Source organism: Oncorhynchus masou, unplaced genomic scaffold (genome assembly GCF_036934945.1).
Source record: "Oncorhynchus masou masou isolate Uvic2021 unplaced genomic scaffold, UVic_Omas_1.1 unplaced_scaffold_8888, whole genome shotgun sequence".
NCBI classification, from domain to species: domain Eukaryota; kingdom Metazoa; phylum Chordata; class Actinopteri; order Salmoniformes; family Salmonidae; genus Oncorhynchus; species Oncorhynchus masou.
This window is the reverse complement of record NW_027015355.1, coordinates 1-5711: the sequence shown is the minus strand read 5'-3', so window position 1 is coordinate 5711 and position 5711 is coordinate 1. Positions and strand designations below refer to the sequence as shown.

The 5711-nt window shown below is 45.1% G+C and overlaps 1 pseudogene; it reads left to right on the top strand.

Moving 5' to 3' along the window:
* Nucleotides 1-315: 315 nt before the first annotated feature.
* LOC135538013 (mucin-2-like) lies at nucleotides 316-2556 on the top strand (annotated as a pseudogene).
* The last annotated feature ends 3155 nt before the right edge of the window (nucleotides 2557-5711 follow it).

The window sequence follows — 5711 nt, the reverse complement described above, 5'->3', positions numbered from 1 at the left end:
CCATTTGGTATGTGACTGTGATCTGCTGTTGAAAACACCAGAAAGACAACATCATTGCTGCTGTAAATGATTTCATTTATTTGCTATCTGGTTTTTGTAAAATGTTGTGTCTGTTGGCTACACAAATGCTATGATGCTTTGAATACTCTTACACAAATTATGTTTCTGTGTTGTATATTTTGAAAATCTGAGATGACAGTGTGTGTTTGCACACCAGTGTGTAATGTATGTTAACAGATCCACAGATAGTGTGTTTGGGGTTGAGAAGTTGCTGTAAAAAATGTCCCTCATTAATTATTATTCTGTTAACAGGGTTCTACACACCTTCCTCATGTCTTCATCAGTATCACCTCATTACCATCAATATGATCTGGACTGATGCCCAGAGTTACTGCAGAGCACATTACACTGATCTGGCTACAGTAGATGACATGGAGGACCAGAACAGGCTGATTACCAGTGTCAGTTTTGATGATTGGTTCTGGATCGGTCTGAAGAAGGGAGACTCCATGAAGTGGCACTGGTCTCTGGCAGACAGACGTTTCTACAGAGAGGGGGAGACTGAGTTCAGAAACTGGGACACTGGGACGCCCCAAAATGGTAACTGTGCTTTAATGAGTCCAGCTGGTCTGTGGAACAACGCCTCCTGTGATGACCAGCATCACTTCATCTGTTATGATGGTGAGTGTTTACATACTAATGATGAAGCCTGTTCTAAGTGCTGGAGCTGCCATTGAGTTGAAACATAGACTCATGAGAGCTTTAAGTTGTTAGTCAGTTATTGATCTGTTATCAAATCAATGACAACATGTACTATAGATGATCAGTAGATGATGTTTATTGGATATTTGTATTGATCATTAAATTTGACTTTTGCAGGAAAACAAGACACCAACCTAACATACGTCTTAATTCAGGAGAACAAGACCTGGATAGATGCTCAGAGATACTGCAGACAGCATCACACAGACCTGGTCAGTGTGAGGAACCAGACTGAGAACACAGAGATGGAGCAGAAGACATCACTGAGGGGACTTCCTGTGTGGATCGGTCTGTTTCTAGACTGCTGGAGATGGTCAGACCAGAGTGACTCCTCATTTAGAAACGGGACATTAGGACATCCTGATGCTTCAGGACATAACTGTGTTGCATTGTTTTTTGAATCAGTTAATTCTGCAAAATGGGTAAAACATCCCTGTGACCACAGTCATAACTTCATCTGCAATACTGGTAAATTACAATATTCTCCACTTGATCTACCTGATATAATGATGACATGAGAACTCTGTTTCCCACAATATTCACCACTTTCATTGTTGGATTTTATTCTCTTGTAGACCCAGAAGTGAAGACTACGACTGCCCCTCTGCCCACACCCACCACCACCCCTTCCACCCCGACCACAACCACAACCACAACCACGCCTTCCACCCCGACAACAACCATGCCTTCCACCCCGACCACGCCCACAACCACCCCTTCCACCCCGACCACAACCACAACCACCTCTTCCACCCATGACCACAACCACAACCACGCCTTCCACCCCGACCACAACCACAACCACGCCTTCCACCCCGACAACAACCATGCCTTCCACCCCGACCACAACCACAACCACCCCTTCCACCCCGACAACAACCATGCCTTCCACCCCGACCACAACCACAACCAGCCCTTCCACCCCAACCACGCCCACAACCACGCCTTCCACCCAGACCACAACCACATCCGCGCCTTCCACCCCGACAACAACGATGCCTTCCACCCCGACGACAACCACGCCTTCCACCCCGACAACAACCACAACCATGACTACCACCCCGACCACAACCACAACCGCACCTTCCACCCCGACAACAACGACGCCTTCCACCCCGACAACAACCACGCCTTCCACCCCGACAACAACCACGCCTTCCACCTCAACAACAACCACAACCACACCTTCCACCCTGACGACAAGCACAACCACGCCTTCCACCTCAACAACAACCACAACCACGCCTTCCACCCCGACAACAACCATGCCTTCCACCCCGACCACAACCACCCCTTCCAACCAGACAACAACCACGACTACCACCCCAACCACAACGACTACCCACCCCGACCACAACCACAACCATGACTACCACCCCGACCACAACCACAGCCACGCCTTCCACCCCGACCACAACCACAACCACGCCTTCCACCCCGACCCCAACCACAACCATGACTACCACCCCAACCACAACCTCAACCACGACTACCACCCCGACCACAACCACAACCATGACTACCACCCCGACCCCAACCACAGCCACGCCTTCCACCCCGACAACAACCATGCCTTCCACCCCGACAACAACCATGCCTTCCACCCCGACCACAACCACACCTTCCCACCCCGACCACAACCACAACCACGCCTTCCCACCGACCACAACCACAACCACGCCTTCCACCCCGACAACAACCATGCCTTCCACCCGACGACAACCATGCCTTCCACCCCGACAACAACCACACCTTCCACCCCGACAACAACCACAACCACGCCTTCCACCCTGACAACAACCACAACCACAACCACAACCACGCCTTCCACCCCGACCACAACCACAACCACAACTTCCACCACGACAACAACCATGCCTTCCACCCCGACCACAACCCGCCTTCCACCCCGACCACAACCACAACCACGCCTTCCACCCCGACAACAACCCACGCCTTCCACACCGACCCACAACAATGATTGCCCCACAGATCTTACACAAGCCTACCACCCCGACCCCTGAGAAACCTCAACTGAAGAGACAGGTGGTGAGAATGAAGATGACCCCAAAGGATCCAAATATGAACCTCAGTGATCCTGCTGTTCATGACAACATCTTAGAAGATGTGAGTGTCACGATGTTCATGAAGAACCAACTCAGCAATGATACAAACTGTACAGACCTCCTCTCTGGTCTGGGTCCTAGTCTGGTGTGGATGACCTCCTCTCTGGTCTGTATCCTAGTCTGTTGTGGATGACCTCCTCTCTGGTCTGGGTCCTAGTCTGTTGTGGATGACCTCCTCTCTGATCTGGGTCCTAGTCTGTTGTGGATGACCTCCTCTCTGGTCTGGTATCTAGTCTGTTGTGGATGACCTCCTCTCTGGTCTGGGTCCTAGACTGTTGTGGATGATATTCTCTCCTGGCAGTGACCAAACTCTCTGAGGGTGTTTCAGGGAGTGTGGGTATGCCAAAACACATTTCCAATTTACACATGCGTATTAAAACAGACTTGAAAGTTTGTGGAATAAGTCAAATATTACCATCATCCCCTCATAGAGTCAAAGTGTTAAAGTGAGGATTGTCTCAGTATAGCAGGAAGGAATGGTAGGTCTAGATCTTCAGGATGACTAATACAGAGTGAAATAATGTGGGTTTCTGTATGGGTGTGTTTCTCCAGATAAGGAACAAGCTGAAGGAGCAGGGGTTACCTGCAGACACCAAAGTGACATGGAAAAAGCAGCCTGATGGGGAGGTCTTCCACAAGGAGGAAGAGGGGTCTCTCAAGATAGAAGAGGAGGAGAAGAAGATGAAGAGGATGATGACAAAGAGAGAACTCTAATTATGTCAAATGTTCTCTCCTTTTTTATTTAGATTAATTATCTGTACTATGATGTATTTTCTGAACCTAATTAAATGTGTTTTATTAAATACATTGTTTAATTATAAACATTAATAGTGTTTTATCTTGAGATGTTGTTATTGATAATTTTCTTGACTTGTATTACAGGGTTTGTTCTCAAGATAGACATTTCACACATCATGTCTGTAAATCAGTTATTTGTAGTTATGTTGATATTCAGGGCTGTGAAAGAGTATTTGTCTCCTTTCTAATTTTCTCAACTTTTACGCATTTAAGACGAAGAATGTTATCAGATCTTCAAAGAAAACAGAATATTAGATGAAGGGAACCTGAGTGAACAAGTAACACAACAATTACATACTTATTTAATTTATTTCAAAACCAAGTTAAGTTACATCCAATGTTCATGTGTTAAATATGAATTGTCCCATTACACTCAATTACTGGTTGTCACACCTTTAGCTGCAATGACTCCAACCAAGCGCTTCCTGAAGTTGTTGATCCGTATTTCACGTCGCTGTGGAGCATTTTTGGCCCACTCTTCTACCTAGAACTGCTTAAACTCAGTGACATTTGTGAGTGTTCAAGGATGAACTTTGAAGTTCTGCCACAATATCTCAAATGGGGTCATTAGGTCTGGACATTGACTGGGTCATTCCAAAACTTCAAATGGGTTGCTTTTGAACCATTTTCATGTAGACTTTATTGTGTTTTTTGGATCAATGTCTTGCTGCATGACCCAGCTGCTCTCCAGCTTCAGCTCACAGACGGATGGCCTGACATTCTCCTGTAGAATTCTCTGATACTGAGCAGATCTCATGGTTTCTTCTACTAAGGCAATTTGTCCAGGTTCTGAGGCAGCAAAGCATCCCCTTTACTGATGAATGCAGTGTTTGTTTTTTTTTGCCAGAGTTAAATACACAACAAGTATTTGATGGAATTGGAACCAGGTGTGATGGAAGACAAGACAAAACCAATGGAAAATGAAAAGTGGATAGGCGATAGCTAGAAGGACGGTGGCGTCGACTGCGAACACCGCCCAAACAAGGAGAGGGACCAACTCCGGCGGAAGTCGTGACATGATGATCATCCAGTTGCTTCCAGGTAATTTTCCCGGAAACTTTTGTCAACTTTTTGGGCTAGATGGGTCCCATTATGTTTGTTGAAAACCGAACACTGCATTCCACAGTAAAACACTTCATATCAATCGTCAAGCATGGTGGTGGTAGTGTGATGGTTTGATTATGCTTTGCTGAGTTACAGCAGTTCTGCGTGGAAGAGTGGTCCAACATTCCTCCACAGCAATGTGAGAGAACGATCAACAACTACAGGAAGTATTTGGTTGTAGTCATTAGAGCGAAAGGTGGAACAACCAATTATTGAGTGTAAAGGGGCAATTACTTTTTCACACAGGGAATTGGGTGTGCATAACTTTGTTAATTAAATAGACAAAATAAGTATAAATATGGTTTGTTATTTTGCAAACTCAGGTTCCCTTTACCTAATTTTAGGTTTTGGTTGAAGATCTAATAACATTCAGTGTAACATTTTTGCAAAAATAGAGAATATCAGAAAGAGGGCAAATTCTTTTTCACAGCGCTGTGAGTATCAATGTGTTTTTCTCATTGGAATGTAACTTTCTTTAATTGGAATGTATTTAGACCACAGTTTACATACTGCATAGCCAATGTAGTCTCAGCATGTTTTTTATTGGTTAATGAAGTTGTCTTTTCTGATGATCAAATAAATATATGTTGCAGATTGACAGTATCGGTCTAGAGTTGTGATTCTTCAAGTTTCAACTTATTTTTAATTGACATATTTTACCTTTATGATGAAGACATCTAGACATAATGTGTAATCAATTCCTCTCTTCAGGACTCTGATACACTGGTATCAGTTAGAACCATGTCCTGCTGACCAGAGCTTTAGTTACATTTTGCATAACTTCCTCAAATTAGACAGAGGGGAACTTTACCACATCGCCAGACCCAGGATAATTCCTGGAACACACAATGATGTGACATCAGTAATGAACCTGGTCTCAGATCTGTTTTGGCCTCTTGCCAACTCTCATGTGTGTTGTGG